This window comes from Sus scrofa, chromosome 7 (genome assembly GCF_054392235.1).
Source record: "Sus scrofa isolate SSC_HxYL_T2T_F1_AM1 chromosome 7, Sscrofa_HxYL_maternal_Yorkshire_Landrace_v2.0, whole genome shotgun sequence".
NCBI classification, from domain to species: Eukaryota; Metazoa; Chordata; class Mammalia; order Artiodactyla; family Suidae; genus Sus; species Sus scrofa.
The window spans coordinates 134,436,681-134,458,870 of NC_139389.1; the positions used below are offsets into that span (position 1 = coordinate 134,436,681).

Consider the following 22,190-nt stretch of genomic DNA (forward strand, 5'->3'; position numbering starts at 1 on the left):
ACAAGCAGCAGGTGGGGCCGTTAAAAAAAAATGAGCTTTTTTAGACCCTAAACTCAGAAGTAATGATCCCGTCGTCACTATTTTTCTATTCCCTGGAACAGAAATGCGTCCCTCCCGCACTCAGGGCTGGGGCCACGCCAGGGCGTGGTCCCAGAGTGAGGATTCTTTGGGGCTTGGAGGCTGCCCACCGGCCGCTCCCGTGAGGACCTTTGGAGAGTGGGATGAGGGGTCTCCAGAACGTCCCCCTGACGCTTCACTGCCACCCTGTGAGGTCAGCACTATTATTACTCCCGCTTGTGGGGCGCAGAGAGGGAGGGGGCTGGCTCTCAAGCCCACAGCCTGTAAGAGCTGGAGCTGGCTGGGAGCCCAGGGAGGAAGCTGGGGTGGGTACAGAGCGGAGGAGGCTGCGTGCGAGCCGTGGGCGCTAAGTCCCCCCAGGGAGCCAGTTATTTAGGTCTGAAGTTCAGGAAGAGGCAGGTTGGAACTGGCACTGTGGGCGCCCTCGGGGGAGGGGGGTTGATGAATCTTGGGGAGGTGCCCCCCCAGGAAGAGTGGGTACAGACCGGACAGAGGAGGGCTCTGCGTCCCAGGGAACCCCTGAGGCCGTGGTGGGAGGGGGAGCAGACGGCAGAGTGAAGCGGGGGCGGGGAGGAGGGGGACACCTCTAGGGAGCAGCCTGGCTGTGAAAAGGCACAGGGGCGGGACAGTAGCTACCGGGGGTGTGGAGTCCAGAGCTGAGGGGGGTTCCCGTTTCAGTTCAGTTTGGCCGAGGCCCGGTAGCGGGTGGAGCCGGGTCCTGGCTGTGGCCACGCCCTCTGCACTCTCTAGGGGGCGGTGCTGCCCCGGGCCCGTCAAGGGTGACACCCCCGGATGTGGCCTCTCAGGTCAGTGGCCTCCATGCGGCGTGTGTCATGGTTGCCCCACCCAGAGGCTGTGCCCCCTACCCAGCCGGTCCAACCCGTTTGCCGGGCTGTTGGCTGTGCCCCTGCTGCCCCTACCACTGCCCTGGGAGGGAGCTACCGCCTTTCAAGGAGCACCCCACCTCCTCAGACCAGGCTGGCATGTGGCCAGCGGCCGCCTCCTCCAGGGAGCCCACTAGGCCTCCTCCGAGGGATTTGCACAGAGAGCTGCAAGAATCCACCCCCACCCCCAGCAAATGCAGATATTCAGTGCTTTCTCCCCAGAGCCAGCTTCCCAGCCCTCACCAGGTGCCACAGGCCCTGCAAGGCTTGTCCTCCTTCCCAGTGGCTCTTTCTGCCCCCTTCCTGACCGGGGGTAAAATCTCTCCAGCAAATACTGGACAGCCTTTGGCGGATCCCTGATTCCATCTGACTGCCCAGCTCCCCAGATGCCCAGCTAAGCCTCACTGGCCTTGGGGCAGAGGTGGCCCAGTGTGCTGGGCCTTCACCATCTGGCCCGACCTGCTCACTGCTGGCTTCCCCCCCGCCTCGCCCCGCCCTTGTACCCCCCCCACCTCCGTGCCTTTGCCCAAGCTGCTCCCTTGCCTAATAGGCAGCCCTTATCCAAATGTCAGATCTCTCTCCCACCCAAGGCCTGCTTGCTAACTTCCTAACTTCTCCGGGCCTCTGTTCCCCGGCTGTAAGGCTGTAACAGGAAGGAGCTGGGAGGAGGGGAGAAAAGCGAGGCCCGCAGGGGTCTGGAAGCCGGCCCCCCACCCCACCCCGAGCCTCGCGGCCTTCTGGGCCCATCGCCCAGCCCGCTGTGCTCCTCATCCCGGCCAGGTGCTCGCTAAGCCTTGCCAGGTGGTGACGAAACCACGGGCGGCCCAGCCCCAGCTCCCAAGAACCAGCGCAGGGCCCCTAAAACGCGGCGCGGGCGGCCCAGCGGGAGAACATCTGTGCGGAGCTGCTGGGAACGGGCGGCGGGATGAAATCCGAGAGCCGGGGCTCCGCTCCCCGCCGCGCCACACCCCGGGCTCGCGGAGAAGGGGCGCACGGCCGGATGTTTCGGGCCCTCCGCCCGGCTGAGCTTCGAGAGCCCCCCCCCCACCGCGCCCCGCCGTGGCCTCGGCTTCCGCGTCTGCAAAATGGGGCGAAGACACCGCCTCCAAACCGAGCCCCTAACAGCGGGCCTCACGGGGGGCGAGGGGGGACGGCCTAAAGTTCAGGACCTACGGTAACTCACAGCCACTGCTGGCGACGTCTCAGAATACCTCCCCCTCCCCCAGGACACTTCTGTGACCGAGACTCCACCCCCAGAAATGCCCTGGCGGCAGCCGGAGCCGCTAGGGGCGCGCGACCTCCCGGGGCCGTTTTCACGGAGATCCCCTGCTTCGGGAGAGGAGAGGGAGGCACGGAGGGGCTCAGTGGCCTCCAAGGTCTCAGGAGGGTGAGGTGGGCTCCAAGTTCAAACCCAGACCTGAAGGTCCATGTTCGCCCCTCCCCCCAACAAGGGCCGCAGCGTTTTCCTCGGCAGGGAAGAGCCGCTGTCGCCGCTCGCCTGGGGGGCAGCACCGCGCGCCACCGCACAGCCCGGGGACCACGCCGCGCGTTTCGACTCCCGCAGGGCTTGCGGGTGGGGGTGTCCGGTGCCGACGCGCAGTCTGCGCACTTGGGGCTCCGCGCCTTCGGGACCCGCGGGCGACCGGCTCCCCCAGGCCAGCGCTCGTGTGTCCCTCGGCCTCCCACCCGAAGAGGGATTAAGTGGGAACTCTGACCCCTGTCCCCGAGCCCTGATGGGGAGAATTAATCCGATTGTTTTCAAACCCCGGCCCTCGCCTTGCAAACTGCCCCGCAGCCCGCTGCCCGCTCCCTCTCTCAGGCTGGTCTGCGTGCGTCTCTTCCCTTCAAGGCCCTCTGGCTTTGCGGGGAGGGGCTTGTTGGCCCATTTTAAGGCGGCCCAGGGGGTCGGGCAGCGCCTTGACCAGGGGTTCGAGTCCTGCAGTGCTCTTTCCTGTGCTTGTGGACGCCCCCTCCCCCTTTGGAGGCCCACTTATTCCGGAAGGCTTGCCTCCACTTGGTGACTCATGCCGGGAGTGGGTCCTTTGTTCGGAGCCCTGGGCGCCTGCTGGGGAGGGCGCCCACGTGACTGCTTCTTTCTCCAGATCCCCAGCCCTGCCGCCTGGACTTGACCCCTGCAGGGCCTGGAGAAGGGCCATCCTGCAGCTTCGATTTCCCGCCGCCCTCTGCACTGGCTTTGTGACCTGTGACAGCTCTCCCGGGCTGTAGCTCCAGGGGCCTGGTTCCCACCCCTTGGCGGCTCATCATGCGGGTTCCTTGGCCCACCTTCCAATGCCTCTTCCTTCAGATAAGGGCGCTCTGATGTTCCAGAAGGAACCCTCCTGAGCCATCTTGGGAGTATATGGTATAGTGGGCGGCACCCCACCCTCCTAGCTCCAGGCCTGGCAGTCAGCATTCCCCCACTGCTTTAGAGAAGGGCACCCAGCCCTGCAGGTGGGCAGGGGGCTGGTGTCCTCAGACAGGGACCTCACCCACGGGAGGGTGAGGGCAGAGAGCAGGGTCTCGGGGTCCCAGGGCCCTGGGTGCAGCTCGGTCTGAGGCTGGGTCCACACTGGACTTGGCCTCTTGGCTTTTTGACTTCAGGCTGCTTAGAGGCTTCCAGTCCCCACCTGACTCTGGATTCCATCTGGACTTGGTTATCAGTTCACGCTAAGCTGTCCGGGGTTCCATTCCTGCATTCAGCACCTGCTCTCCGAGATGGCCTCAGGATGTGTCCTGAGGGACACAGACACAGGCCTGCCCGGCCTGGGATGTTACAGGGTGATCCGTGCCACCCAACTACGGGGAGGCGGATGGAGCCACCGAGAGACCTGCAGTGTGAGTTTGGAAGTGACTAGTGAAGGGGCTGGAGTCAGGGAGACAGAAAGTGCTCTGAACAGTTGGCCCTGAGACTGGAGAGGACTCCCAGTCTCCTTTGGAAAATCGGCTGTGGGGGCGGGGAGCCGAGACCGCCCCGCGGAGCCTTGTGGGCCACATGCAGGCCTTTGGATTTTAGCCCGACAGCACTCAGGAGCCGCGCATGGGCTGTATGCGGGGTGAAGTGCGGCCAGTTAGGGTTTTAATAGATCCCTCTGGCCTCGGTGGCTTCCCAGGCTCTGCCAGCTTGGCAGGAAAAGCCCTGGTGGGCTTTGTGGGAGGGTGAGGGGATGGGCGCGATGCCCATTTTGCAGATGTGAGATCCTGCCTGTGATGGGCTGGACCACTTCGGGAAGGCGTCCCAGGCTGCAGATAAGCAGGAATCACAGGAAGATATGCCAAGAGGCAGATGTGGGTAGAGGAGTGACTGAAAGGGAACAGCATGTGCAAAGCGGAGAGGCAGGAAAGAGCACAGTGTGCCTGGAGAACCCCTAAATTAGAACTCGAGTGTCCGTGTTCCCAGGTGGCTCAGTGGGTTAAGGATCCGGCATTGTCACTGCTGTGGCTCTGGTTACTGCTGTGACACAGGTTTGATCTCTGGCGTGGGAACTCCCGCATGATGCCAGTGTGACCAAAAAAAAAAGAGGAAGAACTTGAGTGTAAAGCCCTTGAAGTGTGTCTGCACGTGTGTGTGTGTCTCTCCGAGGCTGTGAAGGTAAAGGTGCAGGCCAGGAGCAGCGATAGGGTCCACACTGGGTGGGCTGGTGAGTGGGGGAGGATGGGCAGGGGGCAGGGAAGATGGCGTCAAAGGCAAGGCTGTCAGGTGGGGAGGGTTTGCTAGTGGATGGGGGGGAGGTTAAACATGGGGAACAAACCTCAGGCTTATCTCTGCTTCCTCTGGAAACTTTATAAAAACGATGGCAAAAAAGTTTAAAAGGGTATAAACACGAGAGAGGAGCTGACTGCTGATGAAAGCTCCAGCACATTTTAGGAAGATAGAAAGTGACAGGACTCGGCAGAGAAGGGGAACAGCTACCTACCTGCCTCTCTGGGGTGCTACATCCCATAAACCAGCACCCACAGACCAGCAGAAACTGGCGAGGCTAGGTCTGGGCACTGTGGGAGGTGGAGGAGGGTCTGATGGCAGCCCTCGTGGAGGGCAGATCCTAAGGTGACCCTGATGATTTCTTGTCCCCTCATGTTCGGACCCCTGTGTAATCCCTTCCCTTTAAGTGCAGGCTGTGACTTCCTGCTGCTGCTGCTGCTTTTCTGGCAGGAGTTCCCTTGTGGCTCAGTAGGTTAAAGATCTGGCATTGTTACTGCTAGGTATAGCTGTGGCACAGGTTCAGTCCCTGGTTTAGGAACTTTTGCATGCCATGGGCATGGCCCAAAAAAAAAAAAAAAAAAAAAAGGTGAGGGAGAGAATCTTCTCCTGGGCTAAATGAGGTAAGCAGCCATGCAGAGGAAGCTCATGAGGCAAGGGACTGAAGCCGGGGCCTTCAGTCACATGGCCACAAAGACAGGAATCCTGCCAGCAACCAACCAAGTGAACATGGGAGCCCATTTGTTTCCCCAGCTGACCCTCCTAATGAGCATGCAGTGGGCGGCACCCTGACTGCAGCCCGGAGGGGCCCTGAGCAAAGGACCAGCTCAGCCAGCCCTCCAACCTGCGGGAACTGCGAAAGAATAAATGTGTGGTGTGTTGCTGTAAGCAGTTAAGTCTGTGGCCATTTGTTACCCAGCGTAGAAAACGAATACACGCCTAAATCCTCGCACAGCTGCTCATCGTCCACGTCCCTCTGCTTCCACCCAGCCCTTGCAGGAGATAAGATGCACAGTCTCTGGAGAGGGATTCCAAAATCAGGGTGTCAGGCCTGGCAGAGGCGGGAAGGAGCATGGGGCTGGAAAAGATGCTTAAGTGACCACAGCTTCCCAATCCTTCCCTGCCCTGCCCCTGGGATGCCAGGGGTCAAGCATGTGTCCCCAGCAGAAGATCGATGGGAGGGGTCTTCCAGGGAGAACCAAAGCACCAGCACTGGAAGACGCCCGGCCCCTCACTGCCCCTTGCTGTAAAGGTCATGTGACCTGCTTTGGTGAAGGAAGAGAGAATGGAGGTGACATGTTGCACTTTCTGAGACTTTGAAGAGTCATCCAGTGGTCCCACCATTGTTCTTTTCCCTCTGCCACAGAAGAGCGTGTCCTGGAAAGAGGCAGCGCCTTCAACCCAGGTCACAGGATGAAAAGGACACTCAGAGCAGAGCTGCAGCCACCTGCAGATGCCATGGACCATCAAGAAATAAACTTTTGCTGTTGTGTGTCCCTGAGATTTGGGGAGTTATTTGTTACTGCAGCATAACTTAGCAAAGCTGACTGATGCACCCAAGAAAGCTGTCTGGATACCTGAAGACCCAAGAGGGAGTCCTTCCACATGGAGAGATTCCAGCTGGCTGGTCCAGGCTCCACGCTATGGTGAGTGGAAGCCAAGGGTCCCCAGGTGTCAGAGAAAACCCTCCAAATAGAAGAACAGAGACCAAAATAGATAGAAAAAAGGAAGTAAGGTGAAAAGAGGCAATTGAGAGAGCAGAAGAAAATGTTAAACCCATTTCTCAGAGAGGACGCTAAGCCAGAACAATGGTATTTGTTTGAAAGGAGCAAAGAGCTTGTAGAATTTTAAAAGATGAGAGTCAAGGCATTCCCTGGTGGCTCGGCAGGTTAAGGACCTGGTGTTGTCACTGCTGTGGCACTGGTTTGATCCCTGGCCCGGGAATTTCCACATGCCCTGGGCATGGCTGAAAAAGAAGACAGGTGAAATTAAGGATGGGAGAAAGAGGGAAAGCCCCTAAAGAGTAGCCCTAAATGACAAAGAAATACAAAATAAGCAATGGAAAGAAGACGAAATTAGAGGACGAGCCCAGGAGTGCTAAATCCAAGTACAGGAGTCCCAGAAGGACAGGCCCGCAGAAGGCCAGTCCCCAGAGAGCAGCGGCCCCCTGAGCCCTCCCCCAGCCCCCAGGCAGAGCTCTCTGCTTTATGGGGTCTTTTCTAGCGCACTGGGGATAAATCAAAGATCCAGAGAGGAAAAGCACGTCTCCTGTAAAGGACTGAAGATCGGAGAGGCTTTGGGCTTCTTAAGGGCAGAGCTGGGCGCTAAGAAGGCCACGGAGAAATGCCTTCAGAATGTGAATGAAGTTTTTTTTTTTTTTTAATGGTTCTTTCCAGTTTATTGCATGAAGGAGTTGCTTACACTAGTCCAAGTTAAAAGCAGGCCCCAAATGGTTACATTATACAAGCGGTGAGGTTTTGAAACTTGCGACAAGGGACAGAAGGAAATTTTACTCATTGCCAGGAGATCCTCACTTAAGCTTCAGTGAGTCCAAAGCACTTAAAACCCACGAACCTTCAGCTGGTCGTCCTTGGCCCGTCCAGCCTCTACAAGGAACTGGCATATGTTCTTGCACTGGTCACCCTGTCGCTGCATGACTTCTCCACATTCTGGATGCTGCCTTACAGTGCCACTGCAGGCAGAGTTCTCCGTAAATGCCTTCGCTAGTCTCTTTTTATCCTAATCATCAGCCATCCCTTGGACAGTAGTAAGGGTCTTCCCGCCGCTTCTCTGTTTCATTCTTACCTGGACATAATCCTCAGGGCCACAGGAAGCAGACCATCAGCCTTACCTGCACTGGCAAAGGCGTGGAAAGAGTGAGGGGTCTGGAGAGCGGACATACGATACGATGCCTTTTCCTCGGTGGAAAGGGCCTGCGGAAGGCCGTGGTGGGGGAAGGCCGGCAGGGGGGACAGAGTGTCAGGAAGCAAGGGGGCTCAAGGGGGAGGTTGCTGAGTCCTCGGTGGCAGCTCAGTGACTGGGGGTCCAAGATGGTTTTCAACTTGAAATTCTATACCTAGCCAAGCTATCACCAAGCACGAGGGTGGATGAAGACCTTTTCAAACGCGCAAAGATTATACGACTCAATTTTCCATGCACCTTTTCTCGGGAAGCTGCTGGGGGATCTTCTCTCACAAAGCAAGGAAACCAAGGAAGAGACAGATAGGATCCAGTAAAGGGGGACTGAACCCAAGAGAGAGGCAAAGGGGACTCCCTGGGAATCCCAGGTCCACAGTAGCCTCGCTGGAGGCCCAGAGAGTGGCTAGCATGGATCCTTGCAGGAGGGGGGCTTCTGGGAGGGAAGCTGTGGGACAATGGGAGGACAGATTCTGCCATAGGCAAGAAATAGATAGTACAAGACAGAGAAGGATACAAAGTAAGCTATTAGTTACCTACTGCTGCATAACAAATTGCCCCCAATTGATCTTACAGTTCCTATGGTAGTCTGAGCAGGACTTAGCTGGGTCCTCTGCTCAGGGCTTCACAAGGCTACACTGGAGGTGCTTGCTGGGACTGCAGATTCATCTAAGGCTCCACTGGGGAAGGATACACTTCCAAATTCACTGAAGTTGTTGCTTGAATTCGGTTCCTTGCTGCGTAGGATTGAGGGCTTCAGCTTTTTGCGGCTTTTTTTTTTTTTTTTTTTTTTGGCTGCACCTGTGGCCTATGGAAGTTTCTGGGACAAGGATTGCATCCCAGCTGCAGCTGCAACCTATGCCACAGCTGTGGCAGTGCCGGCTCCTTAACCTGCTACACCACAGTGGTAATTCCCTGTTTCTTGCTGACTATTGACCAGCACTGCCTTCAGCTCCTAGAGGTCACATATAGCTCCTTACCATGGCCACACGACATGGCAGCTTGCTTCTTCCAGGACAAAGAGGGTGCAAGAGATGCCAGCATGACAGGCTCTGCAATCTTGTCTCACATAAGCAGATATGGCCCATCACTGTTGTCATGCTCCCTTGGTTAGAGGGAGTCACTGGTCATGCTTCTCTCAAGGACAGGGGCTACCAAAGGGTGTGAGCACGAGGTGGCGGGGATCTTTGGGAGCCATTTTTGAAGCAGTCCGAAAAGCTAAGTATTAACTTCATGAAAAACTAGAAGTTAAACTGGAAAGGAAATATAATTATCGGGCATTACTTGACTCAGTAACTGTTTATATAATCATTATGATGAAACAACCGAATATCACTTGGATCAAAAATTGTTACATATCGGTAAGGAGAAGTGACACCAGAAAGTACGTTGGTGCTGCAGGGACGGGGCTGAGAAAGCTAAACCCTTGTCTTCCGTAAGAGGAAGTCAGTAGATAATGGCTCAAATTGGTAAGTCAAGTAACAGCAGCGCAGGCATGTTATTTATAAACACGGAGATAAAATCCAGAAGCAGCAGCCAAAAAAGTTGATTGTGGTTGCTTCTGGGGAGGATTGGGGGTGGGGCAATCGGGGAGGGGCTACTGCTTTATATTACAGGCCTATCTATCTTTCAAAATTCCGAGTGTGTCATGTGCATAGACTCGAAACTATTTCATTTCTTCCATAAAAATACATATTAATTAATAGAGGAAGGGATAAGGTGGGGAGGAGAAACATCCCCTGGAGTGAACGGCGAAGTCCCCAGGGGTCCTGAGCTCCTCCTTACCCTGAGGGAAGGGGCTCCCAGGATCCAGGGGAACTTTACCCGGGCACATACACGAGGGAATACGGTAACCGAAGCATCCACTGGGAGAATACGGTAACAGCAGCGCGGACCGGGCTTTACCGGCTGGGAGGGTTTGGGAAGTAGTGGGGGGGGGGGAATCCAGATCCCTCCCCTAGGGTGGGGGGAGCCTCAGGCCCAAAGTGAGCTGTCCCCACCCTGCAGCCCCTCTCCACAGGCATTTCTTGGGAAAACTCTGAAGGCTATGAGGTTTGGTTTTAGTTTCAATTCAGTAGATTTTGTATAATTTGTTTTTATCTAAGTGATAAATGCTTCGGGTAACAACACTGGGAAGCACAAGATGTCTTGGAAGCGTGGCCCAGCCCTGGTGACTGCTACCAGGCCATCTGGCTTCCTGTCATTCTCTCTGTCTTTCTCTCCAGCTCACACCGGGGTCTCTCACTCTGCACCTGTGGTCTGCACCCCGCCTGAGTCACGTAGCCACCTGTCCAGGCGCTCCTCCCAGGACAAGAGCCCCAGAGAGAGCCATCTTACTCCTTTTCCAGGCCCTGTGCCAGGAGCCCCCGTTTGTGTGCCCAGGCCCCGGTGGTGGCAGGATGGGTGTAGGATTTCCCTTTTATTAACCCAGCTGCATCTGGGACGCCTCCATGCGGCCTGCCAGGCTTTCTTTTGCCCTGCTGCCCTGGGAGTCAGAGTCTGGCTGGGAACACCTGCCACAGCCCACCGTGGGCAGCCATGTGGTCTGAAGGTCTGAGGAGACTGGTGCAGAGGAGCTGGGAGGAGAGGAACGATGGGTGGAAGGGTTGGGGGCGAGGGGGTTTCTGGGGGTGTCTGGCAACCACTCAGGGCACAGGGCCTCATCTGGGCTGCCCACCTGCCAGGTGGGGCTGGGACTGGCTGAGCCACCCCCTGCCTGGAGCACAGTAGCTGGAGGGTGGCTGGCTTTACCACTGCCTCCCTGCAGGTACTTCACAGTGGTTTCCACAACCTCGTTAACCTCTCTGGGCCTCGGTTTTCTCATCTGCAAAATGCAGATGCCAACAGCACAGCTGTCATAGGCGGGGAGGGCAGGGAGAGGAGTCTGGGGGCACTCCCAGAGGAGGGGTGACAGGACTGGGCCAGGAAGGCAGGAAAAGCCTCCTGAGTTGAACCGGAAGGCGGTCTGTGTCAGAATTTTGGTCTGGGAGTTCCTGCCGTGGCTCAGTGGTTAACGAATCCGACTAGGAACCATGAGGTGGCGGGTTTGATCCCTGGCCTTGCTCAGTGGGTTAACGATCCAGCACTGCCGTGAGCTGTGGTGTGGGTCGCAGATGCGGCTCAGATCCCACATTGCTGTGGCTGTGGTGTAGGTGTGGCTGTGGTGTAGGTGGGCTGCTACAGCTCCAATTTGACCCCTAGCCTGGTAACCTCGATGTGCCGTGGGTGTGGCCCTAAAAGACAAAAAGCTGAAAAAAAAAAAAGAATTTTGTTCTGAACTGCCAGCCCCTGTGGCTCTAGCCCCTCGCTTGACAGGGCCAGCACACCTGGCCTCCTGGCCTGTTTCCTCAAGGCGATGTAGCAGCCCCACCCTGGAGAGAGGTGGCTGGGAACTAACAGCCCTGCTTCATTCCCAGCCTGCGTGCCCAGAACCCCAGCAGCCCCAGGACGGGCCAAGCCAAGCAGCCCCTCTGCTCTTGTTGGGGGCGAATGCCCAAGTCCCACTTGCTGTTCTGCTGGGAAGCCCGACTTTGGCACAGGCATATTTCCAGAGACAAGGCATGTCCCCAAGCCCGAGGATCAGGGCCACAGGTCTCCCATAGCACGGACTCCAGTGTGGCTGCAGGAAGGGTCACATTCTCCCTGACACCCGCGCTCACATATTCGATTACGGAAAGGAAAGAAAAGCTTATGGGACCGAGCTCACCCTTACCAAGTACTGTGTCCAGTCTACCTTGTTTAATTTTTTAAAATGCTTTGTTCATCACTGTCCCAAACTAAAAACAACCCAGTTTTCCATCAGCCGGTGAACGGAGGAGAAGCAAATTGGCATATCTGTAAAAAGCAGTGCTGCTTTGCGGTGAAAATGAACAAGCTGCTAACATACACAACACCATGGATGAATTTCACAGACATTACAATGAGTAAAAGAATTCTTTTCTTTCTTTTGGCCTTTTAGGGCCACACCTGCGGCATATAGAAGTTCCCAGGCTGGGGGGTGGGGGGGACTGGAGCTGTAGCTGCCAGCCTACACCACAGCCACAGCAATACAGCATCTGAGCCGAGTCGGCAAACTACACCCCAGCTCACGGCAACACCAGCTCCTTAACCCACTGAGTGAGGCCAGGGATGGAACCTTCATCCTCAAGGAAACTAGTCAGGTTCGTTACCACCGAGTCACAATGGGGACTCCCGAGTAAAAGGATTCTTGACAACACCTACATACTTTAGGACTCCATTTCTGTGAAGTTCTTTTTTTTTTTTTTGCTTTTTAGGGAAGCACCCACGGCGTATGGAGGTTCCCAGGCTAGGGGTTGAATCGGAGCTACAGCTGCCAGCCTACACCACAGCTGCAGCAACACAGGATCCGAGCCATATCTGCAACCTACACCGCAGCTCACAGCAACACCAGATCCTTAACCCGTTGAGCGAGGCCAGGGATCGAACCCGCATCCCCATGGTTCCTAGTCGCATTCGTTTCTGAGGCGCCACGATGGGAACTCCTCTGTGAAGTTCTTAAGCAGGTCAAGTCAAGGAGCTCAGTGGGTTAAGGATTTGGCATTGTCACTGCTGTGGCTCTGGTTACTGTTGTGGTGCAGGTTCAATCCCTGGCCCCGGGGAACTTACAAATGCCTTGCGCAAGGACATTTAAAAAAAAAAAGGGGGGGAGTTCCCGTCATGGCTCAGTGGTTAGCAAATCCGATTAGGAACCATGAGGTGGCGGGTTCGATCCCTGGCCTTGCTCAATGGGTTAAAGATCTGGTGTTGTCATGAGCTGTGGTGTAAGTCACAGATGCGGCTCAGATCCTGCGCTGCTGTGGCTCTGGCGTAGGCTGGTGGCTACAGCTCCTATTCGACCCCTAGCCTGGGAACCTCCATATGCCAGGAGCGGCCCAAGAAATAGCAAAAAAAAAAAAAAAAAAAAAAAAAAAAAAAAAAAAGACACACAAGCACACAAAAGAATAAAAATAAAACAGGCAAAGTTGATTTATGGTAACATTAATTAGATCAGTGGTTGCTGGGGCCCCCAGGATTGAGGGGACAAGGGGCACTAAGGAACATTCTGGGTGATGGAAATATTCTATATCATGATGGATGCAGACATTGGCTAAAACTTGAAGAACTGGGTACTTAAGCAGGGCATACTGCCCTGTATGACAATTTTTCATAAAAGAAAGAAAATGCTGGGAGTTCCCATTGGGGCTCAGGGGAAAAGAATCCAACTAGCATCCATGAGGATGCAGGTTTGATTCCTGCCTCTCTCAGTGGGTTGGGAATCTGGCCTTGCGGTGAACTGTGATGTAGGTGGCAGATGCTGCTGGGATCCAGCGTTGCTGTGGCTGTGGTGTAGGTCTCAGATGTGGCTCGGCTCCTGCGTTGCTGTGGCTGTGCTGCAGGCCGGCACCTGTAGCTCTGATTGGACCCCTAGCCTGGGAACCTCCACATGCCATGGGTGCGGCCCTAAAAAGCAAAAAGAAAAGAAAAAGAAAAAAAAGAAGAGGAGGAAAGAAAATGCTGGTTGTTCCATAAACTGATTTCCTGACCCACGGACCCGTCTGTGCAGAAGAGGGGCAGGAAATACAGACGTGCACAGGGCGGAGCCGAGCTCGCCGGGGAGGTGGAGGCAGCGCTTTGCGAAGCTGGACGGGGAGCAAGAGAGAAATAAAGCAAAGAGGCCAGGGAGGCAGGGAAGTCGCAGGCGGTGACAGTCAGTTGCTACCAAGGAGTGTCCCAAACAAGCCCCCCGTGGCTTTCCTCGCAGCGGCCTGGACCCTCACGCAGGTGACGGGGGCCAGAGGGGCGCAAAGACGGAAGGGCCGCCCCGGGCGGGACCCTCAGGCGGCGGGCAGGCGGCAAGGGGCCTTCCCTCACCCCCAGGAGTCAGGTCAAGGTCCCTGCCTTCTAGCAGCCCATTCGCCGGGTCAGGAGAGCGAGGCCCGGCCTGGAGGGTCCCCCGGGACAGGCCAGGCCGAGGCCCCCGCCCGCCGCCTCCCCGCACCCGGGCCGGGTCCCCGCCGCCGCCGCCGCGCGGAGGAGAAATCCAGCCGGCCGCCGGAGGAGGAGGCGCGGCCGGGAGCCGCCGGGAGCCGTAGTCATGGCGACGGCGGGAGACAAAGAACGCGCGGCGCCCGGGCGGCGGGGGCGGCGGCGGCGCCCGCCCGGCAGAGACCCCCTCCGAGGCCCCGCGGCCCGGGCGCCGCCGGCCAGCCCCGGCCTCCGGGTGGCCTTGGGCCAGTCGCGTGCGCTCCGGACCTCAGTTTCCGCGTGTGGACCGCGGGGCCGGGACCCAGGAGCTCGTGTAACGTCTCGCTGGGTTTGACTGCTCTTTCCGCTCACCTCCTCCTCCTCCTCCTCCGGCAAAAATAAAGACATCTGGAAGGTCCTCGCGTGGGGGACCTGGGGACTTCGGCCCGGGCCAGCCCCCTCCCTTCGTCGGATGAGGAGGAGGCTGAGGCCTGGCAGGGGGGAGGGGCCAGTCGCCTGGCACCTGTTGAGGCCGGGTGACCCGGCCCCTCCCAGGGAGCCCCTCTGAGCTTAGCTCTGCCTCAGCAGCTGCCACAACCCAAGGGTCCCAGCAGGGCCAGGCACTATTGCCCTGGTGGCAGAGGCCCAAGTCACCCGACTTTGGAGACCCTTGTCCCCTCCTGGTGGGTAGGCGAGGACTTGCCCTGCCCCCCTCTCCTTCCCAAGAGCCCTGGCAGTCAGCAGGCACAGGCTGGGGGACACTGGTCAAGCCCCTTACCCCAGGCTGGGCCTAGTTCCCCATCTGTAAAGGGATGAGCAGAGGTTTAGACTCCAGCCTCTTGCAGGCCTAGCATCGCCAAGGCCTCATTTCAGTCCCCATCCGCTGGTATAAGGGGTGAGAGGGCCCTGGGCCCCTCTGGGATGAGTGTTCCATCCTGGGCATCTGAGGAGTGTCTGCAGGGAGCAGGTGGTCTCCTCACGCCCAGCCCCCTGGGGTAGACTCAAAGCCAGCGCCAGGCTGCAGTGAGGTGGGGGCCAGGGCCCACAGACCCAGGCCAAGCCGAGGAGGTGGGGTGGGGCTCAGTGAGTGTCTCTGCACCTGTGGGGCCCTGAGCTGGAGTCCTCACCTGATACCCTGGGATGAGCCCAGTTCCACCCAGTATCTGCTGATTCTGACCAGTGGGGCTGGGACGGAGCGGAGGGGCCATCCCAAAGGAGCATGAAAGAGTGACCACCGGTCATGCTAGGGAGTCATCAAGAAGGCCCAGCTGGTTGCACCCTCCCTCAGGGGACAGATGGGCTCAGTGAGGACACCATGACCCTCTGTGGGTGTGACATCCTGCCTGCAGGTGACTAGGGCAGGCCCTGCCCATGTTCTCTCACTAGGAAGCAGGACCTGGCCAACTGCAGCGGTGCATGTGTAGATAAACCGTGTCATTGTCCTCCTGCCCTGCAAACCCCCACCCCCTGCAGCCCTCGGTCCCCCTGGATCCTGAGTCCTGGGCCTGCTGTCCTCTTTTTCTGTTACAGCCTGGCCCTTGAAGCCTGCTTGGAGTGTCTGAGGAGCTGCCTATGATACCGTGGAACCTCATACCATAGGCATCATACCATGCCTGTGATATGACACCCCTACGGCCCCCAGCACCCCTGCCCAGCTGGGAGCAGGAGACATGGGGGCGGGGAGCACTTTGGTGGCAGCTCTGCCAGGAATGAGTCAGCCATTCAACAAACTGCAGCATCACCTAGTACATGGGCTGGGTGTGGGGAGGCTGGGAGGGTGCTTCCCCTGGCAAGTCCTTCCCCAAGTTTCGAGATCCTCAGCCCAATCTCCCTGGGATGCGGCGTTCCCTTCCCCATCAGGAGCAGCTACTGGCCCCCAAACCCTGCCCCAGGACTAAAGAGTTCCCACTGTGGCTCAGTGGGTTAAGAATCTGACTTGTATCCATGAGGTTCCATCCCTGGCCTCGCTCAGTGAGTTAAGGATCCAGCCGTGAGCTGCGGTGTAGTTGGCAGACGTGGCTTGGATCTGGTGTTGCTGTGGCTGTGGTATAGGCTGCCAGCAGTAGCTCGGAATCAACCCCTAGCCTGGGAACTTCAATATGCTGTGGATGTGGCCCTCAAAAGAAAAAAGAGATTTCATCCTGGCATTGCTTCCGTGGAGACTCAGGAAATGCCCAGAATGCAGTCTTGCCCACCCTCTCAGACTATAATGAGAGGGACAGCCTGGGTTACCTGGGCTGTGGTTGGGGTGGGGTCTCTTGGGGAGAGTGACCTCCAGCTCTGCAGAAAACCTAGACCAAGACAGATTAGAAAGAGCAGAGGGCACAGCCTGGGCAAAAGCTCCCTGACCTGTTGACAGCAGAAGGGAGATGGGTCTGCCTGAAACAAAGGCTTTTCACCGTGTACAGTTAGGGTTGAGGCTGCAGGGTCTTGAGCAGCCCCTCCTTGCTGCTCAGCCATCGCGTCCCAGAATTTGTTCACAGGGGCAAATGTATACACTGGATTTTCCTTATGTGTGATCTGTGATTCATACCACTCAGTCTTTCAGAAAGAATTAGCAACAGCCTACAGAAAGTCAGAAACAATTAAACTATAACAATAGCAATACATAATATTGAACAGTCAAGAATGGAGGGAGGTGTTCCCGCTGCAGCTCAGCAGGTTAAGAACCTGACTGGTATCCACGGGTTCGATCCCTGGCCTCACTCAGTGGGTTAAGGATCCAGCGTTGCCACAAGCTGTGGTGTAGGTTGCAGCTTTGACTGGGATCAGTAACAAATGTGTTGCAGGAGTTTGCATCGTGGCTCAGTGGTTAACGAATCCGACTAGGAACCACGAGGTTGCGGGTTCAATCCCTGGCCTTGCTCAGTGGGTTAACGATCCGGCGTTGCCGTGAGCTGTGGTGTAGGTTGCAGACGCGGCTCAGATCCTGCGTTGCTGTGGCTCTGGCGTAGGCCGGGCGGCCACAGCTCAAATTGGACCCCTCGCTTGGGAACCTCCATATGCCGCGGGAGTGGCCCAAGAAATGGCAAAAAAGACAAAAAAAAAAAAAAGTAACAAATGTGTTACTCTGGCTGTGGCGTAGGCTGGCTGCTCTGGCGCCAATTCAACCCCTCTCTTGGGAACTTCTACATGCCGCAGGTGCAGCCCTAAAAAAAAAAGAAAAGAAAAGAAAAAGAAGGAAATGTAGGGAGACACTAATTTTCCAATTCCAGGGTATTAATGCTTGGTGATTGGGCATCCAATGTATCTATGAGTTTCCTGGCAGGCAAAGTGTAAAGGGAAAGAGAATTAGCCATAGGAACTTCACGATTTGATCAAGGGGAGCATATCAGGCAATTAGGAGGCCCACACTTATTCCCAGAAAGGAGCTCTCCAGTGACTTTATACCCCAAACCTCAGGCAGCAGTTGTTTTTGTTGTAGGGCCTCTGGGGACAAACCAGAAATAACTGTGAGCAGGGTAGGCACCCTTGGGGCCCTGCCTGCTGTGTGGCCCCAGGGTGTCCTGTCTTCTCTGGATGTCAGAGCTCAGGGCCTCAGGGGCAGGTCACCAGGAATCCACTCCGGAGCCTTGCCCCGGCTCCCGCGGCACCACCCTGCCCCAGCCTCTCCACGATGCAGCCTGTCCGAGGGCAGAGGCCATGCCCACGCTGGTCCCTCCCCCCACCTCCGCCTTTGTACATCCTATTCCCAGTGCCCCTCGTGCCCTCCCCCGCTTGTCTGCCTGGCAAACCTCTAATTGTTTTTCACCTCTCAGTTCACATGTCCCCTCCGCCAGCCCTTGTGCTGACCCAGTCAGCACCCCTACTCGTCCTGGTGACACAGTCCCTGGACTGGTCTGTGTCCCTGCCAGCCAGGGAGAGGACGCCGCTCGGCGTGGGGACCATATCTCTGCCCCTCCAGATTCCAGTGCTTGTGCGGGGCTGGCACCAGGAGGGCCAGGCCTGGTGTGTTTGCGGAACGACCCGGTAGAGCATCCTCTGTGTAGGAAGAGACAGGTTCACCCTCCCCATGGGGCAGGCGGGGAACCCGAGGCCCTGCCTGGGAGAGTACATGACAGGCCTGCAGCTGCCCGTGCGTGGAGCCAGAGCTGGGGCCGCAGCCAGGGTGCCTCCTTTACGTGCGCCAGCGTGGCACTGAGATTCAGAGGGCAGCGCTAAGGTCTGGCTCAAGTCCCTGCTCAGCCGCTTTCTCACACGTGGGACACGGAGCAGGTCACTTCTCCCTTCGGGCTTCGGATGACTCCTATGCACAAAAGGGACCATGACAGATAATGGCTTCACAGGCATCAATGGGTTAATCCAGGGAGGCGCTTGGCAAGAGCTCAGCTGGGTTAACTCTGACTAGTAGAGCCTTGGTTACCAGCTCCTTGACCTCCACACACCCTCCCTCCCCAAGCCTGAGGCAGAGCCAGGGGCCCCTCGGCTCCCCCTTCCCCTCCGGCCCATCCTCCGGCGGCAGAGACAGGCTGGGGAAGGGCATTCCAGGTGAGGGGTCAGGGATCCCAACGAGCCAAAAGGAGGGATGGGGACAGTCTGGGATCAGCTTCCTCTTCCAGGAGCCCCAGGCGCTCATGTGATGGGAGAGGCCAGCAGGGACCAGACCAGGGAGGGCCTCAAATGCCAGGCCAAGGAGCTTGCCTTTTGCCTGGAAGTGGCTGGGAGCCTCAAAAGTTTGGAGGTGGGGTGGGCCACCGTCACATAACTGGGGGCTGGACTGGAGGGTCTGGTGGAGGCCCAGTGAGTTGGTAGGGCCTCCAGGGCAAGGGGGCGGGGGGTGGGCTGATGCAGTGCCGGGTCCCGCACCCAGCTCGGGACTGCGCCGCGAGGCCTTGAGGCATGAATGAATGAGGCCTGTGCTCAGGATTGGAGCCACGCAGGAGGTGGGCACATCAGTCCTGGGAGCGCAGCAGCCCTGCGGAAACTGCCTGGGAAGGGGCTCTGCGGGTGGCTGTGAGTCGCGGCCCCACGGAGCCCAAGAGGAGGAGCTGGGTGTCCTTGGCAGAACTGGGAAATCATCTCCAATTATATTTGGAGATCCGGCTGCCCCCCAGCAGAGCAGCGGCCTGGCAGTCTCTCTAGGAAGCCACAGCTGTACCCCAGGGTGGGACAGGTGGGATGGGGAGGGGCTGCCCACATGGTCACCCAGGAGCTGTCTCAGACCCCCAGGTGATCCCCAGACCCACCAAGGTCACGGTCCCTGTTCCTCAGCCAGATGATTAAGGCAAGTGGCAGACGGACCAGACAGCAGATTTTGTGTGTGTGTGTGTGTGTTTACCACTTCTAGGGCCGCTTCTGTGGCATATGGAGGTTCCCAGGCGAGGGGTCCAATCGGAGCCATAGCTGCCGGCCTACGCCAGAGCCACAGCAACGCAGGATCTGAGCCGCGTCTGCAACCTACACCACAGCTCACGGCAACGCCGGATCGTTAACCCACTGAGCAAGGCCAGGGATTGAACCCGCAACCTCATGGTTCCTAGTCGGATTCGTTAACCACTGAGCCATGACGGGAACTCCCTCAGATAGCAGATATTTCAAGGTTTGTGGGCCCTGTGAACCTATTGCTCAGCTCTGCTCTTGGAGTGCAAAAGCAGCCACGTGTCACAGGTAAACAAGTGGGCGTGGCTGTGTTCCAATCAGCTGTTACGTACTTGAATTTCATATTGAATTTCGCATAACTTTCCTGTGTCACAGAAAAGTATTTTCTTTTGATTTTTTTCAACCGCTTTAAAAAGTAAATCCAGGAGTTCCCGTCGTGGCGCAGTGGTTAACGAATCCGACTAGGAACCATGAGGTTGCGGGTTCGGTCCCTGCCCTTGCTCAGTGGGTTAACGATCTGGCGTTGCCGTGAGCTGTGGTGTAGGTTGCAGACGCGGCTCGGATCCTGCGTTGCTGTGGCTCTGGCGTAGGCCGGTGGCTACAGCTCCGATTCAACCCCTAGCCTGGGAACCTCCATATGCCGCGGGAGCGGCCCAAGAAATAGCAACAACAACAACAACAAAAGACAAAAAGACAAAAAAAAAAAAAAAAAAAAAAAAAAAAGTAAATCCAGGAGTTCCCTGGTGGCTCCGCAGGTTTAGGATCTAGCGTTGTTACTGCTGTAGCTTGGGTCTGCTGTGGCATGGGATTGATCCCTGGCCTGGGAATCTCTGCATGCTGTGGGCACGGCCAAAAAAAAAAAAAAAAGGTAAATTCATTCTCAGCTCACGGTCAGTGCGAAAACCGGTGGTGGGCTGAATGTGGCCTGTAGGTGGTGGCAGGATCTTCACCTGGCATTCAAGGTCCCTCTTGCTCCCAGGCCTTAGCTGCCACCACATCTCCACATAGAATCCAGGCTTGGAAAAGGTGGGTGATTTTCCAGGAATAGACCCTGTTCTTTCATTCCCAGGGCCTTCGCACAGGCTGTTCCTCCCACTGGGAATGTCCTTCCAGGCCCTCTCGGTTTGGGACGCTGTGGCCGCTCTTGAGCCCGGTGCAATCAGGAGCTGCCATTGCCGTTGGCTCCTTCGAGACGAAGCCGCCCTTGCCTCGTTGTATTCTCATTTTTCACAGACATATTTGCTCCCCCAACCAGGCCATGAGCTTCTGGAAGGAGGGGACCTCGTCCTCCTGAATCCTGATGTCTGGGCCCAGGGACAGGGAGCTGGCGCGGAGTAAGGGAGCTGGAGAGCCAAGGTGACGGGATGAGTTTGGGACCCGGGGGAACCTGGGGACCCATCTGCTGGAGGGGTTCAAGGCACATGTGGGGCTTTCAGGTGGTGCCAGGGGCGTAGCTCCGTGTGGCTCAGCAACAGAAACCATGGAAGGTTCGTGAACAGAGGAGGGGCCAAACGAAATGCATGTTTGCGGTGACTCAGCTCCTGCCTGGGTCTTGGCTGGGTCCAGCCTCTCTGGTCATTCTCCACGGCCCCTGAGCCTGGTGGAGTCTGTGAGCTAAGCTTGGGTCCATCTGTCTGTAACTGGGAAGAGGGCACCCTTCCTAGCTTAGCTTTTTTTTTTTTTTTTTTTTTTTGCTGTACCCACCGCATGTGGAAGTTCCCAGGCTAGGGATCGAATGTGCGCATAGCAGCGACTGTGTCAGATCCTTAACATGCTGAGCCACCAGGGAGCTCCTTTTCCCAGCTTTTAGGCGCCATCTTGGCGCTTCTTGGAGGAGGCCAGAAGAAAGTCCTGAACCAGCAGTCAGAAGGCTCAAGTCCCAGTTCTGGTCCTGCCCACCCAGCTTCCTGTGGGGTCTGGGACAAGTCAATTCCCCTCTTGGGGACCCAGTGTCCACAGCTGTCAAACAAGAGCAATAACCCCTGTGCTGGTGGCCTGGTGGGGTTGCTGTGAGGGTCAAATAAAACCTGGTCTCAAGGGACTGTGACCAGGAGAGAGCTGACCGTGTGCTGTTGCTGGAATCTTGTCGCCGTGTCCCCAGCCGCCGGCTCGGAGTGGCCCGCAAGGTCTAGGGAGCTGAAGCGTGAAGGAGGCTGAGAGTGGGTTTGCGTGAAAGGGGTTGGGGGCTCTGAGGTTGTTCTGGAGGAACTGCTCAGCTCTCAGCAGCCCTGGCACAGGGTGTGTCATTCCTGCAGCAGGTGACATCAGGACCTGAATCCATTTACAGATGGGGAAACAGAGGCCAGAGGACGGGCTCAGGGGCCCTCAGGCAGCCAGAGGCCGCGCCAGTCCCGGCCCAGGCTCACGGTCCGCAACCCTCTCCCGCAGGGGTCCCCTTGCAGCGGCCGGAGTGGCTGGGCCAGTCTTGGCCCCCGTGCCCTCTCCCTGGAGACGGAAATGCCAGGATGTGTGGGGAGTCGGTGCCGCTAATTAGTCACATCATTTTTGGCATCTCACACAGCCTCGGGGAACTGGAGAATGTCATTGTCAAAGTATTTTTGAATATTTGCCTTCTCAGCAAGAAGATGCTGTGAGAACACTCCGTCTTGCATACGGGTGCAAACAAAAAGAACAAGCGCCGCCGCGAGCTGGAAGGATCCGGGACCTTGGGAGAGAGGCCTGGAGGAGACCCTGGTGCTGCCGCTCACAGCCGCGTCCCTCTGCCGCTCTGGCCCAGTGCCCCTGCCACAAAGCAGTTCATTCATTTACCAGATGTTTATGGGAGCCCACTGTGTGCCGCGCACGGCTCTAGGTTCTGGAGAAACGAGAGTGAACGGAGCCACGTAGGAGTTTGCAGCCTGAAGGGAGCCAGACAGTGCACATCAACAGAACATGCCAGGCGTGCCCTCGCGGTGGAGCAGGTTGTGGATCCAGCATTGTCTCTGTAGTGGTTCGGGTCCCTGCTGTGGCATGGTTTCCATCCTTGGTCCAAGAGCTGCTGCGTGCTGCGGGCACAGCCAAAAGGGAAAATTCAATTCAATTCAATGGCAACAATAAAATAAAATATGCTGGCTGGTGACTTGTGCAAGGAAAGAGTAGAAAGCTGGGTGGAGGGTGGCTTATTTCCACAGGGTGGTCAGGGAGCTCCCATCGTGGCACAGCAGAAACAAATCTGACTAGCATCATGTGGACGCAGGTTCAATCCCTGGCCTTGCTCAAGGGGGTTAAGGATCTGGCATTGCCATGAGCTGTGGTGTGGGCCACAGACATAGCTCGGATCTGGCGTTGCTGTGGCTGTGGTGCAGGCCGGCAACTACAGCTCCAGTTGAACT

The 22,190-nt window shown here is 57.2% G+C and overlaps 1 long non-coding RNA gene and 1 pseudogene across 1 annotated transcript; one reads left to right on the forward strand and one right to left on the reverse strand.

The window, feature by feature from the left end:
* The first annotated feature begins 145 nt into the window (after window positions 1–145).
* LOC146402100 (uncharacterized) lies at window positions 146–21,931 on the forward strand. Its single transcript, XR_014811424.1, has 2 exons — window positions 146–271; window positions 21,437–21,931. It is a non-coding gene; the product is annotated as an uncharacterized LOC146402100 (long non-coding RNA).
* LOC146402101 (eukaryotic translation initiation factor 1 pseudogene) lies at window positions 7,219–7,559 on the reverse strand (annotated as a pseudogene).
* Window positions 21,932–22,190: the final 259 nt, after the last annotated feature.